At 34.4% G+C, this 21,272-nt stretch overlaps 1 protein-coding gene and 1 long non-coding RNA gene across 2 annotated transcripts in view; one reads left to right on the forward strand and one right to left on the reverse strand.

Annotated features, from left to right (window-relative positions):
* LOC149555493 (putative kinase-like protein TMKL1) overlaps positions 1-21,272 on the forward strand; it is a 269,901-nt gene that overhangs the window by 87,013 nt on the left and 161,616 nt on the right. The window lies entirely within an intron of this gene.
* On the reverse strand, positions 5,651-6,370 carry LOC149555494 (uncharacterized). The gene is made up of 2 exons (XR_016365319.1): positions 6,075-6,370; positions 5,651-5,894 (listed from the first exon to the last, which is right to left on the reverse strand). It is a non-coding gene; the product is annotated as an uncharacterized LOC149555494 (long non-coding RNA).

Here is a 21,272-nt window from a genome sequence, read left to right on the forward strand (position 1 = left end):
TCAGAAGACTGTGGCACATTATCATTGAATTAAACAAGGTGAAGGAAATGTTGAAGAAGGTTCAACAAAAGTAGAAGTAGTGCCTATGGGAGAGAGGTCAGGAACACTCCCTATGGAATCTCAAAAAATGAATGTTGAAGAAGGTTCAAGATCAGTCACTACAGAGGTTCAAATAACAGAAGTTGGATAAGGGTCAGAATCTTTCCCTATTGAATCTTAAATAATGGTTGTTGGAGAAGGCTCAAAATTGGTCCCTGTAGAAATTCCAGTAACAGAAATCAGAGAAGGGTCAAGATCAGGTGCAGGAACTGGTATGGATGAACTCTTAAATATTGTCCAATCTGTAAAGTATGGTATTTCTCAAATTTAGATCATTTACTAAAAATGGATGTAGATAAATTGAGAAAACTTGCAGCTAGTGTTCAACCATTAAGTTTGTCTAAGAGAAGGTCAATGAAGAAGAAGATAAGAGAAATTATGACTCAATTTGATAATACTGAAACACTTGAACAAGCTCAGTTGCTTTCACTTTTGCTTACACAAAAAAAGTTGCAAGAGGCATTGAAATTGTTAGGTGTAAACACAACATCAAAGAAGAGAAGATTTTCTAACATGCAAATTGATTTGATTGAAAATGTTAAACAAGGTTTGAGAAACATAGGAAAACACTCTCAAACTAAAGATAAGTCTGCGGCAAGAAAAGTGATGTTGATGTCTGTTGTAAGTAAGAATATAACCCAAAATAGACAAATATCTTCAATTTCATTTGAAATGGGTTTTAGTAGGAAAACAATGAGAGAATATGTTAAGAGAAGATTAATTGTGGATGATAGTACTATGGAGGGCAATTGGGAAATCATGTGTAGAGCACCTCGTTCTGATAGGATTGAAGAGTTATTAAAAAAATTAATCATATCATTTTGGATTGATAACACTCATACTTCATCAAATAGTAGAGTTTTTATCAGGCATAGGATTGCACCTGGTCAATATGAACATCATTCAAAACATTGGTTGGACACAACACAACATAAGTTATATGTGTCATTTTGTAGTCAACATCCTAATGTAAAAGTTGGGCAAACATTTTTTGAAAAATTGAAGCCATACTTTGTGAGGTCAAACAAAGTGTTTGAAACGTGTTGTTATCGTGATCATATTGAGTTTGATCTCTACTATCAGGTATGTCAAAAGTTTGTAGAAGACACATATGGTTTTCATGCTGCTCCTCCTAGTAGGAGAAGTGAGTTTATATCATCCATTTTGTGTGACAACATAGATGATCCAGCTGGACAAATAAATTGCATCAAAGGATTATGTGAAACATGTGGTTAATTGGCTCTATTTCCTTTGAAAACTGAAAATATTGATGTAACAAAAATATTGAATTGCAAAAGTTACAAGTATGTCAAGAATGAAACAAAGTTGGGGAAAGAAACAAAAAGGTTGGAATATGTTGAAGAGGAGTTTCCTGTTCTAACATTTATGGATAGATTTAAGAAATTGATTCAACCTTATATTTGTCATGCATTTTTTGCAAAGTGGCAAGCACAACAGTTTCAAACTCTGAGAGATAATTTTCCACTTGGAACAATTGTATCAGTTGTTGATTTTGTAGAAAACTATTCATTTGTTCATCAAAAAGCAATTCAATCAGATTATTACTTTAATAAGCAGGTTACTATTATGGTACATATTTTTTATAGACATGCACAGTTAGATTTGGATGGTGTTCAGAGTACAGTTCAAGCACAGAGTAATTATAAAAGAATATCATTTTTATATAAGTGATGATAAAGAACATGACATCAGAACATTGCTTCAATACGTTCTTTTCTTATTTGAAAGAAAGAAACATAAATGTTGATAAACATTATGTTTGGTCTGATGGATGTGCCACGCAGTTTAAATCATCTAGACCATTTTATGCATTGTGTAGATATCATTGCAATGAGAATATAAAACACATATGGAATTTCTTTGAGAGTGGCCATGGAAAAGGTGAACATGATCGTGCTAGAGCTTGCATCAAACGTGCTTTGCAAAAGTATCAAATGAATTATTAGCGAGTTCGTGTAAATGATGCACATGATGTTGTTGAATGGTGTAAGACTCATTTTGCATTAGATGAGGTCAGGACATCATCAACAATGAGTTGACAGACACCATATAGAGTCTTCTGGGAGATAACAGGTATCGATGTGTATGTCTATTTAACTTTTATGCACAATTAAATTATAAAATTTTATTGTTAAGTTTTATTTTTGAATTTGTTGAAGTTTAAATTTAATTTTTCTATATTTTCAATTTAACGAACTTTCAGGTGTCAATAGAAAAAACATGCATGGTTGCAAGAGGATAGAAATGACACGTTCCTTACATTCAGTCATGAGTACAGATAATTGCAATTGGACATTGAAGACAAGAGAATACTCATGTTTTTGTGATAGTTGCATTGATGAAAACTATGAAGAATGCATCAATCAGACACATGGATATACAGGTGCATGGATTTCGATACCACTTGATGTTACCGATACATTTGATAAAGAAGATGAAAATTTTGATGATATTCTATTGATTTCTGATGATTATAATCATATCTCTAGATTGGTAAAAGTGGGTGAGTATCATAAAAATTAATCTCAAATTTTTATTTAATTATCGATTTCAACTGTCTTATATATATTGTACACATGCATTCATGTATACTTGTTATGCAGGAGATGTCTTTGCAGTGATTGCTGAGCCTGGAAATCATGAATGTGTTAGTTATTATTTATTGTGATGTATTGCAGAGAGGAAAAAGTTATATGACCCTGAAGAAAGTGATGGAATGTTGTTCCCCATAGGTAAATTATACATATACATGTACATGCACATATATATTTAAATAAATATATATATTTAGGTAACTTCATATCTGTCAAATTTTAAAACACTTAAATTTGTGGTACAGGTTCTATTGTGATAGAGGGAACATATTTGAAGCAAGAGAAAATAGTCCAACATGGAATACACTTTGTTGATTATCAACCTGACAACAAAGTTTTTCAATATAGCCACCTGGTCGTTGCTACAGGGCTTTGTTTGCATCTAGTCAAACTTAAGCATGTACATCGCAAGTGGAGACTAGACAGTGAAGATCATGAAAAAATATTGGATGTTATAAGTGTACATCATGGTTGATTAGACCTTTGAGATTTATTTTATAATAATCTGAATATCAACTTTGGTGAAATGTGTTTTCAATTGTACTATGGTGAAATTGTGAATATCAACTTTGGTGAAATTGTGTTTTTAATCTAAATATCTGAGTTTCAGTTATCATTAGTTTATTTTAAAACTATAATATTAATTGTACTATGGATGAATTTAATAATTTAACAACTCGATATAAATAGGCTAGAAGTTAGTTCGAACTTACATAATTTCATTATCTATGTTACAATTCTTAAATATCAACTTCTTTTCAAACTATTGAATTTCATCTTGAATTAAATGTGTTTAGATTAATTGTACGATCATAAGTTCTTAATTTTCATTAATTTATTAAAAAATTATATAATTTAATAATTTAAATTAATTGTACCATGGATGAATTTAATAATACTCCACCTTAAAAAGTTCCAAGGAAATTCAAGTAGTTGCAAACAATAAATATGGTGATTTTGTATCATTGTAAAACAAAATGCATACTTTCTAAGCCCATGGAGGTCCTCCAAAAGTTATAATTAAAAACCATCCATTAAAGAAGATTAGAAACATTATTATTACGATAAGCTTCTGTTGGGTGATGCGACGCGCTCCCCTGCCCACAGGTGGTTAATTATGCGATGTTCCATGTTCACTAACAGTCATGGCTTTTGGTGCAACGGTAAATGGACCCTACAATTGGTATCAGAGCCTGGTTTTGGCCTGGTCATGGGTTCAAATCTCCCCGGTGCCTTCCCGACCTGCGTAAGCACCTGGTATGCGCGTCGAGGGGGAGATTGTTGGGTGATGTGACGTGCTCCCCTGCCCACAGGTGGTTAATTATGTGGTGTTCCATGTTCACTAACAGTCATGGCTTTTGGTGCAACATCAAGTGGGCTCTACAGCTTCCATGACAAACCACTTTAGAGTCGGTTCAAAAAAATTCATTGGATGACTAAAAATTGAACTCTCGTTAAAAAAAAAGTATTTTATGATTGTAGACCTTTATAAAATTAATTTGAAAATGAAAAAAATTACTATTCTTAGTTAGGGTATGTAATCCTTTGATTTGACAATTTAAAATTAGTAGAGAACATTATGTTCTGGTTAAAATCATTTTCTATTTTTCAGGTAGTATATTAACGTTGAGTTATTTACAAAAAAAATGAGCCTACACATTGATCAGAAAAAATTACTAGGTGAGGCTTTTGAGTGCATTATTTCTCTCACTTCCATCACAATGCAAGGAAACTCATAATTTAAAACAGATACAACACAACTTAAATGTATTCCAAATCGATGAAGAGAAAATTCTTCTCCACCAATACCAGAAAATAGAGAAAGTACTCTGACGCCATCAGGATATAATGCTTTCAAGACTGATAAATGATATGCAACTGTATCTATTTGGAATGAATTACCCAAACAACACAAGCGGTCAGTCAGACAAGAAGTTCTACGAGTGTGATCTCTATCAAATTTTAATATAAGCTCTATCTCATGGAGCCTAGAGGGACAAGGTCACCTAGGCCCACCCATACCAAATTCCACTCTTCACACTTTTGAAGTATATATTTTTGCACACTATCTTGCAGTTGCCCTCGTGCATTCTAAATCATAACTCTCAGTTGATCAATAAAGACAGTGCCACATCGTCTTGAGTCTACGGAATTTTTTTTTGTCGTCAGATCCCATGAAGGCCAATACTTTTTTATTTGCGAAAGTGCTTCTTGAATAGTCATGGGGGGAGAGGTTCTGCTTGAAATCTCTCTTCTATTGAAAGGTTATGCACATACCCTCTTGCTCTTCTGGAAGTTAAAAAGAACATTGAGTCCACCAACTCTGGTTCAACACTATTAAATTGTTTGGATATTGTCTTGCAAATATCCTTCAATGCAAAAGCATCATTCTCATAGTAGAAGAAAGGTGGCCCTTGCATGAACACATTGATTTCCTTTGAACACTAGCCAATAGGTTTCCCAGGAACTCCAAAACCTATTAGTTCCTTGGGACACAAATTAGGGATTGCATCACATACTTCAAACATTGCTTGCTTGTCTTGCATACCCTCTATGTATTTTTTATACTTCAACACTTTCATTATCTATGTTACAATTTCGAACTTACACAATTTCATTATCTATTTTACAATTCTTAAATATCAACTTTTTTTCAAACTATTGAATTTCATCTTGAATTAAATGTGTTTTTAATTGTACGATCATAAGTTCTTAATTATCAAATTTAGTTTATTAAAAAATTATATAATTTAATAATTTAAATTAATTATACCATGGATGAATTTAATAATTTAAATTCATTTATCAACTTGTACACATATACACGTCTCAAGAATAAACATCTACAGATCTAATATATCTCTATGTATCTGAAATGCAAACTGTAAATCTCGAATAAATATACGTATGTAACAAAATATAAAAAGTCATATATATGTACATGTGATGGTATCTAACACTGAAATACTCAATAATCAAATAAATAGTAAAAGTACATGGATGTCATCAAGAAACTGAAATACACATGTGTACATGTAAACTAGACCTCCAATATATATGCATCAAAAAATATATAAATCTGATCTACTACTAGAAGGACCCCTCAAGACGCATACAAACAAAATGACCCTCTGATCAAGTCTCTTGTACATCCCCTCGTCGAGGCGCATCAACCAAGCCCTGCAAATATATATACATATATACATACATGTGTTAGAGTTCTATCTTTTAAACATATATACATACGTGCATCATGTACATATAGATTCAAATTAAATACAAATTTGCATATATATAGATATATATCTAGTTTTCAAAATATTTAAATAACTTTAAACAAACTATTTAAAACTCAAGTACCTGAGCACTACCAGTAGCCTCAATAGAATCATCTCTCTCATGTATATGATTACTTGAACCAATAGTATGTGTAACCATGTGCTCAGCGACCTATGCCTACATGATTAATTACAAGTTAAAGATTAAATTAAATATCTACATATATATCTGAACTAAATTTTTCAATAAATGAACATATTTTTAAATTTCATATATATTTAAAATTAAAATTAAATTATATATGTACTTGGGTCTCTGAAGGTGGAGGATGATCAGCAAACTCCATCATATCATCTACTGATGCACCTAAGCTTGAAACTCCATGTCCAACTACTAGTAAATCCGAGTGAAGTGGACTGTGTAACTAGTTGGGTACATCTAGTGTAGAATCAGTGCTACCAGGTCCAAATAATAGGTCCATGTATGATGAAAGACCCATGGTCAAACTAGTATCAATCTCAGATAGGCCTCGTAACTACTCACCAAAATCATCAAGGCCCTCAGCTGTGATATGGACATCTCCAACTCGTATGCTTGAGTCATTTGTAGAGTGTTGTGAGTCTGGTGCCGAATGCTATGAGCTACGCACAGGTGTATCATCTGTCACTAGTGTGGCGGCCTGTGTCTGTGGAATTGTGTTTGGGCTCTGATGTTGTCTAACAACATCCATCACTGTGTGTACTAGAATCCTCTATCTATCAGAAATATAGCTAATCAAGTGCAACATATCCTCCAAAAAATACAGTGTCATATCCATATGTGTCTGTTGTCCTGAAAGACCAGGAATATCGCCTAGCAGTGGTAGCCCAGTAGCTCTATATGCATCATCAGAGGAGGCACCTGAAGTGCTACTAGATGCCTGTGAAGATGGTCAACCAAGTGGATGAGGACGTCAACTATGAAGACAATGACCAATAGAATCTAATGTGATACTAGCTGCTGCAGATGCAATGTGCCCAATAGTGACAATTTCTTCCCTTTGGGAAGCAATGATGACTCTATCTGCAATAGGCGCATGTGTAGGAATCACAGGAGGCATCCTCGATCCAACAAACTATCTAAGATCTGCAGGTGGCAGGCGATCTACACTGCGGTACTGGTCACGATCTGTGATCTGACCATGCCCCTGTCCGTAATAATCAGTAATATCCAAGTAGTTGACATTGAGCCCTATACGAAACTCAGCGTACAACTACTGTGCAAAATAAAGGGGTATTTGGTCGTTATTAGGATAACGACCATATGCAACTAAAAATCATGGATAGATCATGCTAGAAATAATAGGGTCTCTACATCGTGTGACTTTGTAGCCTCTCACCCTACCCTGTGTCCCCTCATAAGCTGGAAATAGCTCTCTCTAGATGATGTCTTTGGGGGCGACCCTCTTGATGTCATCGAATGATGCATCTCCTGAAACCTCAGCCGTAAGCTCCCTAGATATGGAAGCTAATATGGCAGGAGTAAATGAATGGTGACCTCTAAACCTAGCTGTCAAATCCTGTAAACTCCTACATATCGTAGTACATATGTCTCTATAAAGACCATCATTAGAGGTCAATATAGATTTTTGCAGTCTAGCAACCTCATGCTCTGAAAATGAAAATAATGCATCGATATCGATGCGTGGAGGTGGTGCAGCAGGACCTCTAGCAAGAGCTGCAGGTGTAGCCTGACTTGGAACATGAGCCGCACCAGGAGCTGGAACATGAGATACATGATGAGCCCTCGTCGAGGTACACGAGGAGCCCCACTAGAAGCTGTAGTACAAGCCCCACCACGAGCTGCATGAGGAGCCATATCGAGAACTGCATCAAATGCTGCAACAGGAACCGCATCAACCTACGCTATAGTAGGAGCCACAGTAGGAACTACATCAGGTGTCACACCAAAAGCCACATCAAGAATATCTTGTGAAGCCATATCTATAAAAATGTATGAAGAGCTAAATTGCCTGTTGTACATACTTTTTTATTTTTAACATTAAAAATTATACACATGTAATTAAACATACATCACACATCATGGACCTAGATAATCTGTAACACATCCAAACCTAGATTAATTTGCATATAAGTATAAGATAACTTTAAAGTTGAGAGTTTGGTTATGGTTAGAGTTAATTTGTTATTCTAAGATTTTATTATATTTTGGGGGGTATTATTAGAGAATTCAATTAAAGGGTACCTAATAAATTATTTATATTACTCTTAAATGATAATGTTTTGAGGTTTGAAATTCTTGATTGATATTATTAGCAGAGTGAGTCATTGGACTCATAGGTGGCTCTCATCTGCTGGGAGGATTACCTTGCTCAAGACTGTGATTCAGGCTCTTCCTATTTACAGGTGTTTAGTGCAAACACCTCCCGTGGGAGTTTTGAAAGATTTTGATGCTTTTTCACAAAAATTCCTTTGGTCAGGCAATCTCCAATCCTCTAAATGGAGCTTAGTCAACTGGGACATGGTTTGTTTGCCTAAGTTTGCTGGGGGTCTAGGTCTTAAATGTATGGCTCTCGGTGTCAAAGCTCTTGCTACAAAGTTATATTGGAGATGGTGCAAGAATCAAGATCGAGATTGGGCCAAGATTCTGACCCATGAGTATTTCTTAGGAGTGGAGGTCCAGGATATTCCTAGACTTGAGCTTGATGGTAAGGGGTCCTTTATTTGGGACACCCTTAAAAGGGGTGCTCCTCTTATCAAGGATGGCCTTTTCTGGATCTGTAATGAGGGGTCAAGTGTGTTATTCTGGCAGGACTCTTGGGATGGCCACCTTCCTATTCTCTCTAGTTTTCTCCACCTTTTGCCTCTATTTCAGGTTTTTTCTTCTGCAGGTTGGACCACGGCAGCTCACTTCAAGATTGTTTGAAGGTGTGGATTGATGGAGGTGGCTAGTTGGAAGGATCCACAGATTTGGCCCATAGGGGGCTCCTCAGAGATTCGGGCTGAACTGGCGCATCTTCTCTCTACTAGGCTTTGTAGCTCTTCTAAAGACAAAGACATCCTGGCTTGGGGTCCTTGCCCAAAAGGTAAGTTCAGTGTGGCGCAGGGATATGCTCGGCTGGATAGCCAATGTAATGTAGTTCAGGTGGTTCCCTGGTGGAGGAAGGTCTGGAATAAATTTTCTAGGCCAAAATGTAATTTTTTTCTACGGTTGGTTGCACAAAATAAGTGTCTTACTTGGGATAATCTCCAGCGAAGAGGGTTTCAGGGACCCTCTTTCTATCCCCTATGTATGTTGGATGGGGAAGATGTTTCTCATGTTTTCTTCTTATGTCCTCTCTCTAGAGAGATCTAGCATAAGTGGTGGGAGGCGTGGTGCCATAGTTATATTCATGCTGAATCTCTTATTGAATTTTGGGATAGCCTTGGCAGACCCCCTACGAAAACTTAATTCCTTTAGGTGGCTTGGGCTATTGGACCTTCTTTCATTCTGTGGAATCTTTGGTTGGAGAGTAACCATCGGATCTTCTATAATTCCAGCTTGGGAGCCACTAAACTATGGCAGTTGATCCTAACCAGGCTTCAAGAGACTATCTCTGCTAAATGTGATATGTCAGAGCCGGTGGATCCTGGTGATTCTCGTATTGTCAAAAATTTAGGATTAGTGGATAAAGGGTTTGGAACTAGTAGCAGTAAGAGATCTCAGCCACGAAAGAGGAAGGTTTGTAGAGTGGGGAGATGGAGTCTTCCTCCTGATGTAGTCCTAAAGATTAACACTGATGGCTCCTCCCGTGGGAATCCTGGACTGGCTTGAGTGGGGGGGATTGGGAGAGATGCAGATGGCAATGTTATTTTCATATTCTCTATTCACAAAGGAGTTCGATCCAATAACGTGATGGAGGCTTTGGCCATTAAGGTGGCTATGGAGTGGGCTTGTTCTCTTGGTTGAAGGAGAATGGTGTGTGAGTCTGACTCTCAAATTGTTGTGGATATGATAAATAACTGGAGAGTGGATGAATCTAGCTGGCAAATTGCCTCTATTGTTAGAGAGATTCTCCACTTGAGTAGCTTTGTGGATGGGATCTCTTTTTGTCATATTCCTAGGGAATGGAATGGAGTGGCTGATGTCTTAGTAAAATGGGCATCAGAGAAAGGTGTTGGTTGAGATATTTATGTTAGGGATGATCTTCCTGCTGATCTTGCTGGGACTTTCGAGCAATTAGTGGAAAAGGACAGAATGTAATTGGTTTTGGGTTGGTGTTTTGGTTGGTTGGGCCTGAGACCTTCTGTAATCTGGTTTTATTTGAATAAATTTTTACCCCTTTAAAAAAAATTTAAAAAAATGTTTCGAGGTTTAGGTTTCAAGTTGGGTTACATATATATCATTTAAAACAAGGGTCATACTTCATGTATGTACATGTGTTTGAATGTATGTGCATGTATCTCAAATGTAATTTTTAACAATTTAGGATTAGGGTCAACTTGTTTTAATTTTATGTAAGTTAGGCTTCAATTAGGTTTTCAAATAGGGTTTTAGTGTAATTAGGCTCAATTTTAGGGTAAGATTTAAGACCTTATGACACTGTCAGGGTTTACACGAACTTACATAATTTCTAGCATTAAATTTAGGGGTTAATATTAAAGTCCATGGTTAAGAATTTAGGATAAGGGAACTTAGCATATGAAGTTTATGATTTGGTTCAAGATTATGATTTAGGGTATTTATTATCATTTATAATATTGGGTTTAGAAATTAAATTTTAAGGTCAAGGTTAGGGTTAGGGTTTGGATAATGGTTAGGGTTAGGGTTTGGATGTACATGCATGTTATATTCATACAAGTAGAAATGCAAATTAATCTACATTCTTATATATGTATAATTTAGGATCTCCCCTTTAGACATGTCATTGAATTATATAGTTAATTATATACTTCTAATTATTAAGACATTAAAAATAATAACATATGTACATTTAAACATGAATATTGAAAACATATGTATGTACATCTATATCTACCACATGAACATATTTACATGTACATTTATGAAATAAAATATACATTTTAATCTACATTTTTATGTATAATTTAGGATCTCCCCTTAAGACATGTGTTATTAAATATAGTTAATTACACTTAGTTATAAGATAAATTAAGATCAATAGTTAACATATACACAAATTATACATATAAAAATGTGAATTTATTAAAAATATGTACATACATCTACTTTTAACCATGAACAAATATACATGTACATCTATGTTCAAAATAAAAAAATTATACATTTTAATCTATATTTTTACATGTACAATTTAGGATCTAGACCCTTAAGATATGTCATTTAATTAAACTTCTAAGATTAAGACATTAAAGTGAATTTGGCATATTTACATTTAACATTAACATATACATATACATATACATATACATATACATATACATATATATATTTCTAAAATTTTGTAATGTTTTTCTAATTTTTTTAAAAATATTTTTTTTAATGTTTTTGCAAATTTATTTTCAAAATATTTGAAAACTATAAATTTTCTAATATTTTTCTAATATTTTTTGAAATTTGTTTTCTAAACTTTATATTATTATAAATTTTCTAACGTTTTTCTAATATTTTTTCTAAATTTGATTTTTAAAATTTATATTAAATTATAAATTTTCTAATGTTTTTGTAATGTTTTTTCTAAGTTTATTTTCTAAAATTTATATTAAATTCTAAATTTTCTAATGTTTTTGCAATTTTTAAAAAAAAATTATTTTCTAAATTTTATATTAAATTATAAATTTTCTAATTTTTTTTCTAATTTAAAAAAAAAAAAAATTAATATTTTAAAATTTTTTTATATTAAATTATAAATTCTCTAATATTTTTGTAATTTTTTTTCTAAATTTTGTAATGTTTTTGCAACATTTTTTTCTAAATTTTCTTATTTTTTTAATGTTTTTTCTAAATTTTCTAAATTTTGTAAATTTTTTTTTAAAATTTTCTAATTTTTAACTATTTGTTTTCTAAATTTTATATTAAATTATAAATTTTCTAATGTTTTTGTAATATTTTTTTATAAATTTTTTATAAATTTTATATTAAATTATAAATTCTCTAATGTTTTCGTAATGTTTTTTCTAAATTTGTTTTCTAATGTTTTTCCTAAATTTTATATTATATATTTTTAACTATTTTTTTTTAATGTTTTCTAATGTTTTCTATATAATATTTTTCTGTTTTCTAAATTAATATAAATAAACAATAAAAATATTAAATTAACATTTAGATATGTTTTATAAACTATTAAAAATGTAAATAACATTCAAATATGTTTTCAAAACTATTAAAAACGTAAATGACATTCAAATATGTTTTAAAAACACAAAAAAAATGTATTGAAAACATTAAAATCTATTTTGATATATAAAAAAATACTTCAAAAACGTTGAAAACATTAAATTAATATTATTTTGACATACCCGATAATGAAAATGAGAACGAAAATGAGAGGATGACGTTGACGGAAGTTGCTCAAGCCACACGTTCGCCCGAACGCTCAATCAACAGTGCTCACTGTAAAAATGAATTTTGAAAAGTGAAAAAGATGTTTTAAGGTGCCAAAAATTTGGTCAATGCATGTTCGCACGAACATGTACCTAGCGCATGTTCGTGCGAACATACCTTGCCATGTTGGCACGAACACGCGCTAGGTACATGTTCGCGCGAACATGTCTAGGGTGTTCACGCGAACGTATGAGAAATTGAAATGCAAAAATTTGCCATTTTTTTCAAGTTTCTTCATCCCACTAAAGTGGAACCCATTATTGTGGCCTCACCCAATTGTACCTTTTCCGCCTACTTCCACTATGTTATCATTGCCCAATTTTACTTTTGTCTTAACTAAGGTATCCAAGCTTTCAAATATATCTCTATTTCCTATCATATGATTGCTATAGCCACTATCTAGAAACCAAATATCACTTGAGCTCTCTTGAGCTACATGACATGTAATGAACAATGTCCCTGGACCACTTTTAGAAAAATTTGTGTTTTGTTTGCCTATATTTGTTTGCTTCTTCCGACATTCATTTGCTAAGTGACCAAACCTCTTGCAATAATAACATTGGACATTTGATTTGTCATACCTTTCTGATGCTTGATTGTTATTGAGCCCTCTTGAGCTTAAACTTTGATTTCTCCTTACTCCTTGATCAAAACTCCTTTTCTCTCTTTGATAATTATTTCATCCTCTTCCTCGTCCTCTGAATCCTGGATTTCCTCTTCCTTTGCCTCTGGAAAATGTCATTTGCGTTTTGAATGCATGCTCCAATGAAGTATTATCATGCATGTTCAACTTGTATTCATGGTTTTATAATGACCCAAACAACTCATCTATAGATAAATTTGACAAATCCTTAGATTCCTCAATTGCCACAACAATATTATCAAATTTAATAAGCAAGCTTCTTAAGATCTTTTCTACAATTTTTTTATCCATTAGCTCATCACCATTCAATCTTATTTGATTAATCACATTCATAACTCGAATTGAAAATTGATCTACTAACTCATAATCTTTCATTTGGTGATTTTCAAATTCTCTTCTTAATGACTGCAATTTTGATATTTTTACCTTGCTTATACCTTGATATGTTGTTTCAAGAATCTCTCATGCTTGCTTGGCTGTTATAGCTCCATTAATCCTTGCAAGAACAGTGTCATCCAAACCTTGTTGAATAACTTGAAAAGCCTTTATATCTTTTTCCCTATTTTCTTTGAGTTCATCCTTTTAATCTGCAGTTAATAACGATTCATCCAATGGCTCTACAAATCCATTCACTACAATCTCCAATAACTCTTGAGAATGAAATATTGTTTTCATTCTAAATGACCAATCATCATAATTCCTGCCAAAAAGTATTGGAATCATAAACTGATTTATGCTCGATGCCATACTTTAAAAAACAATAAAATCTTTTAAAATACTAGAATTCCTAAGTACAGTAGTAGAATCAATAAGATTTTCTCAAAAAAAGAAAGATCAACTCCTTTCAAAATTGATGACTTAAGATAAAATATATCTCATAAGAACACAATAAAAATCATAGAGGTGCCTCAACTTCACGAATAAAATATAATACCTTACTGCTGGACTGATCTCATATATCTGCCACAAAACATTGAGAATGATTCCATTAAGAATTAACACCCCTTTAAACTCACAACATACCTTTTCTCTTGCAACAACAATCTATTATTTTAGCTCCACAATTTTCCTGGACTATGACTCCACAATCTACCTGTGCTCTCATTCCACAATCTGCCTGCTCTCTGATACCACTATAAAGGTGGGCAGACACAGAGAAAATTGAAAACACAATAAGAAATCTTTATATTATCGCTTCTTTGCCTTATTGCCTTGCTGAAATGCATTATATTAAGCCTCTATTTATAGAGGTCAGAGAACTTTCTCCAATACAAACCAAACATATTACAAATGTTATTATATTGTAAATTAAATGTGGATGGCTTATATTGTGGCTGGAATGGCTGAGACGGCTAGGTTGTTGGTAGACTGGGCTGTGGACAGTGGGTGGTCAATTAATCTAGATGGTGAGTGGTTAATGGTCAACAGTGCTAGGAAGGTAGGAATTATGCATGCCAATAGAGTCATTCACAGCCTTCTAAGTCTAATTATTGTAGAGAGGATAGGTTGTCAAATCTTCGGAGCAAAGTGGGAATGTTTGCAGAATTTTTCAAAGTCAATATTTGTAAGGACGCTGGCAACTGCAAATCATTTTTCCAAATGAAGGACAAAGGAAACAAATAAGATAATTAGTAAAAGGAACATTCTAAAGCTCAGAGATATTGAGCATTTTAGAAAGAAAGAGCACTTTCCTCATCAACGTTCTCACTATCTACTCCATCTGGCCCCTATAAAACAACCAGTCGTTTGAGTTGCTTGGGATGCATAGGCAAATTTCCGTCAACACTTAAAAACTTTAGACTTTCAAAGCTATGGTGGCATATTCCATTCACTTTGATGGATTTTGGGAGTTCCAAAACTCTCAGAGAAGAATGCATAATGTCTAGGCTTTCAGCTTCAATTTTAAACTCATCATTATCTTTGGAATCTGAAATTTTAATCCCCTTTATTTTCTGTAATTTCTGTTACAACATTTCCATTTAAATTTTAGAAATGATTTTGAAGTCTAATAAATTATATTATGCAAGAGTATGGAAAAAAAGTTAAACAACAGCTGGCTAACTAATCAATAGAGTAAAAAACTAAAAAGAAATTAAAACTTACGCCAGATATACGTATACCTGTGTATCTTGGAGAGCATCCTTCAAAGATTCCAGTTCCAATATTCTATCTTCCTTCTGTTGGGATAACCATCTTCCTCTTTCCTTTATTACATCATGAACTTTCACTGACTTCACCTGCAAAACATACTGCGGCATTACCTCTTTAGCACCATACAAAATGGACCAGATTTTTTCTTCATCATCATCAAAAGAGAATTTTGCAAGTGTTGCATCGAGAAGCACTTCAAGTTGGGCCTTTCCAAAGAGCACATTGACTTCTCTTATCTCCTTTTTATTGAAAAAGAAAACAATATCTAAAAAGGCTTCCTTAGAAAGCTCATCCAAACTATTATAGACTTGATCCACCACACGTTCAATTTTTCTACTAGCTAGTACAGATTCCTTGAGGAATTCCTTGAGAGACTTATTTTTTCATACCCTTGGCAAATAGGTTTTAAAATAGCCTCTCATTAATTCCACAATTAGAGAAACTCCACCGTACATATTGACAATATCCTCCACATCTATGTTCTCTACACCTGGGGGAAGTGATGTGTTGGCACTGCCAAGAACTTTTTCATAGAAAAGTTTCTTCGAGTCTGAGAAGGAAAGCACGTCTACCTCATATAGAAAGTAATCCAAACCTGTTCCAAAAAGCATTTCGATCTGATAATGGTTTCTCGTAGTGATAAGAGCCCTGATCCCACTTGGAAGGTAGGATAGATCAGTTGACAAAAGCTTTTGGAGGTTCTTTGCTTCCAGTGCATTGTCAATAAATAGGAATATGCAGCCATTTTCTTCTCTAAAAGCCTCTGTTAGTTGATCTATTGACATATGCTGACGACTATTCAACTGGACATTGCCCTTCCCAAACAACTCCCTCAACATCTGCCGCTAAAGCTGCTTGATATCATTGCTCATACAGTTTGCATCCATGTCAATTCTGCAGGCTTTGTAAACTTGATGTCTAGAGACTTGAAGACAATAGAGGCGAGAGTTGTTTTACCAATTCCGCTAAACCTGTAAATTACAACAGCTATCTTTGAAACATCAGTTGGATCCACTTTCAGAAGCTTATCTAATCGATCTTTTGCACCTTCTTTACCAACTAAAATTCCCCCCTGGGAAAAACAAACTTGGCATGGTTCAACTTCAGATATAATACTACAATCGATTAGATAAGAACTAATGTATCATTGCACAAATGGCCATTTATAACCCATCATGCTATATAAGTTTAGTAAACTAATTGTCTCCTACAATATTATAATTTTTTTCTCTCCTATACAACTATAGGTTATTGAATAAATAAATAAATAAAACTTTGTATAAAACACACATACATTTGTATAAAATGACATGTAGCTAGTTGACGACCTTATCCCTATGATGTTGGAAGAAATCGAGGAATATTGTCAAGAACACTAATTACAGCCCCAATGGTGAGATATGCATAAGTATTTCAGATCTGTGACTCAAGTGTTTGTAGATCTCCAACATCCACCAAAGCTTGAAAAATCCTACAAAGTTATGAAGAAAATGAAAACCAAGAAAAGGAACAATAAGAAAAACCCTTTTCTAGAAAAACCCTCTTTTGCCTTTTAAAATCCTACAAAGTTATGAAGAAAATGAAAACCAAGAAAAGGAACAATAAGAAAACCCTTTTCTAGAAAAACCCTCTTCTACCTTTTAGCCTATTAAGTGAAAAAGTCATGGACTTACCTGAAGAGCCTGTTGTGCAAATTAACACTATTGCAGTAACTAATTATTAATCTCTTATTGTAAACAATTATTAAACTACTAGAAATAAATTTCCAACTAATATTGGAAAATAATACAACTACAACTTCACCAATAAATAAATAAATATGGAAAGAAATTCACAACACAATAAACACAATATTTTTGGGCAAATTGTCCCTGAAAAAACCCTTAAGGCAAAACCAGTTCTACAGATGAGGAATTATATTAAACTTCAGCAAATCAAGAGATACAAAATTCTTTGCCTCTCACTAGTAGAACCCCAACAACCTCCTAATTTCTCCTTCTTATATTCCCCAATGCTATCCCCACACTAACATTGTGCCCTTGCTAACACTTCAAGATAATTTACTATCACTACAAATGCTTCTCCAAAAACTTCTTTCCAAATGACCCAATGACCCCTTTTTATACTACTATGTTGGAAAACCAATGACTGAGATTAAATCAAGCCAACGACTAAGATTAAGACAACTCAACAGCCATAAATAGAATTGGTTGCAAGGTGTCCAAAAGGGAATCACTAAATTAATAAATAATTATCCTTGCATAAAAACCATTTACTAATTCTTGGCAAGTGGAAAAACAACTATCCAAACTACCCATAACTAATGCTGCTATTTTAGGTAAGGATGAACAGTTGTCCAAGCTACCCATAAATACTATTGCTATTTCTAGGTCAGAAATAATAGCTATCCAATTAACAATAATTAAGATTCCCTCTTAGTGAGGAAGTTGTTCTGCATGACACCCATCTTATCTCTAAAGAAGATAAATTTGGCCTTCCCCAAAGCTTTTGTTAGAATGTCTACTACCTACTCTTCTATAGGTATGTATTGTAGCTAAACAATGTACACAATCTCTGATGAAGTGTTACCTAATATCTATATGTTTAGACCTATCATGAAACACTGGATTCTCAAACAACTTGATGCAACTCTGATTGTCACAATGTATCATAGTAGTCTCAACCTTCTGACCAAACAAGGCTACTAACAAATTTTGAAGCCATATAGCTTCACATGTCGCCATGCTAGCTGCTATGTATTCTACTTCTGCTGAACCTAGAGCCACAAACTTATGCTTCCTACTGAACCAAGATAGAACTTTTGATCCCAAACTGAAACAACACCCTAAAGTGCTCCTTTTGTCTATTGTACTTCCTACCCAATCTGCATCAGTATAGCCTATCAACTTGATACCTTCACCTCGGACATATCTGATCTCATACTCAATTGTACCATGCAAGTAACACAATACATGCTTGGTTGCAATCCAATGCATTTTCTTTAGTTCAACCATGAACTGACTAAGAGAGTTCACTACAAATGTTATACCTAGCCTAGTGTTGACCAAATACATAAGAGAACTAATCAACTGTCTATATAAGGTAGGATCTACATCCTTCTCCTTAGATGTATCTATCTTCCTTCAATTCATGATCATGGGTGTAGACATGGCTTTGCAATCCTCCATCCTGAATCTCTTCTAGATTTCAATGCAATATTTCTCTTGACCAAGAAAAATCTCTCCATCAGTCTGCCACACCTCCATGCCTAGGAAGTAGTGCATAAGTCCCAAATCCTTCATCTCAAACTCTTCAACAAGGTCCCTCTTGCAATCCTGTATGAGCCCTAGTGAACCTATAAGAAACAAGTCATCCACATAAAGAACAAAAATGAGAATCTCACCCCCAAACACCAAGTAGTAGAGATTAGCATCCACTTCACTCTTCACAAAGCCCATTCCCTACAAGTATGTATCAATGTGCTCATACCACGCTTTAGGAGCTTGCTTGAGTTTGTACAAGGCTTTCTTTAATCTGCACATGTGGGTCTCTTTGTTGTGTACTACAAAGCCTTCTAGTTGCTCTATGTATACCTCCTCCTCTAACTCACCATTAAGGAATGTTGTTTTGACATCCATTTGATGGATCTGCCATCCCATCTGTGCTGCAAACAAGATCACAAATCTTATAGAAGTATACCTGGCCACTGGGAAAAATGTCTTTTTGTAGTCTATTCCCTCCTTTTGAGAGGACTCCTTGGCCATGAACCTTGCCTTGTATTTCTCAATGCTACCATCTGCACTATGCTTTATCTTATAGATCCAGCGTGATCCAACTACTGCTCTATCTGATGGTCTAGGAACTATCTCCCACACATCATTCTATATTATTGAGGAATACTCCTTAACCATAGCATCTTGTCATACCTGATGTTTTGCAGCCTCTTGATAGCTAGAAGGCTCACTATCTACCAACTGACTAACTAATGCCACATAGTCATTGAACTTGGTTGGTTGTCTCCACTGTCTAGTACTCTTCCTATGAGCTCCCACAAACTCCTAAGTATCCCTTTGTGTATCTGGAACCTCATAATTCCTATTGCCAATTGTAGAGGATGAAATGTCAACCTCTAAATCCTCTAGATGCATTTTCTATTGCACCTGTTGCTCCATACTTTATGAATCTTCACTACTTGAGCCTACACTTGTATTGGTAATTATACTTGAGCTTTGTTGCCCTTGGCTTGGCTTTGGAACTTCTATTGGTTGCTCACTCTGATCATCTATAGGAAAATCTCTAGATCTCTTGAATGCCTTGTCCTCCATGAACTTGACATCACATCTGACAATAATTCTTTTAGTCCCTAGAATGAAAATCCTATATGCCTTTGAGGTCTCACTGTATCTAACAAAGTACCCCCTCTTTGCAATTGATCTAACTTTATACATGTATCTTCAGGAATATGACAATATGCCAAACTCTCGAATATCCTAAAGTGACCAACATCTGGCTTCTTCCTTGTGAAGCCTCCTCTATGTTATCTTCCCTAACACCTTGTGTGTGGAACTCTATTCTGAATGTAGATTGTTGTACTAGATGCCTCTGCCCATAAATAAATTGGGCATGTCCTAGTCATGTAGCATAGCTCTTGCTGCCTCCGATATAGAACAATTCTTCCTCTCAACAACTCCATTTTGTTGTGGATTATAAAGAACAGTCCACTCTCTCTTGATTCCTTCTCTAGTACATAACTCTTGGAAGACATTCCCTTTGTACTCACCTCCATTGACCAAAGAACCTTTATCTTTCTTCCTATCAAATTCTCCACAAGAGCCTTAAACTCTTGGAATCAACTAAAAACCTCATCCTTGGTCTTCAAGAAGTATATCCAGGTCTTCCTTGAGAAATCATCAATACAAGTAACATAGTTCTCATATCCTTTGAGAGATTTTGCCAACATCAGTTCACAAACATCTGAATGTACTAGATCAAGAACACCCTTAGATCTGGTGTCACTCCTTGGAAAAGTTGCTTTTGTAAACTTCCCCAACACACATCCCTTACATACATCATCATGCTCTGTGGTCACATCTGGCACACCTATTACCATCTCATGAAGCATTTTAAGTGCTCCATGATAAATATGGCCCATCCTCCTATGTCATAGCTCTCCAAGATCTCTAGGATTACTACTGATCATGAGTGCCTTAGGAGTATCAAACTGTAATCTATAAAGGTGACCACTCCTAACTCCAATAGTTATGGATGATTTTCAATCCTTGTGCTTAATCAACACATTTGTCCCTCTAAAGAGTACATTATACCCCCTATCCTAAAGAATAGATAAATAAATTAAATTCATACCTGACTCTGGCACATGCAACACATCATGAAGTGGAATTATCTTTCCATTCTCCCTCTAAAACTGAACAATCCCTTTCCTAATTAGGTTGAGTTTGGACAAGTTTCGCATAGATATCTAAATGTTGGTGTCCTCCTTATAACTAGAGAAGTACTTTCTAACTCCTATCATATGAAATGATGCCCCACTTTCTATATACCAAACACACTGTGAGGTCGAGCTAACCATATAAGCCATGAGTGCAAACTCATATTCCATTCTGCTGGAGAGTTCTTCCACACTTGCTAAAGCTACCACCTACTTCTTAACCTTATTCCTCTTTGGGCAATCACTGACATAGTGGCCAAACTCATGACATCCAAAGCACTTGACCTTAGAAAGGTCCTTCTTCTTCTCACTTTTTGAATTTGATCCTTTGCTAGATCCCTTTTTTGCTTTCCCTTTACCTGCTAGGGCAACATTTTTCTATTCCACCTCACTTTTCTGACTCTTGTTGGCCCCATTGACAAGACTTACTCTAAACTCCTCCTGAGTGAAATCAGTCCATAGTCTATCCCAA

This window comes from Cupressus sempervirens, chromosome 5, assembly GCF_028749045.1.
Source record: "Cupressus sempervirens isolate cs-2001-9-10 chromosome 5, ASM2874904v1, whole genome shotgun sequence".
In the NCBI taxonomy this organism is placed as follows: Eukaryota; Viridiplantae; Streptophyta; class Pinopsida; order Cupressales; family Cupressaceae; genus Cupressus; species Cupressus sempervirens.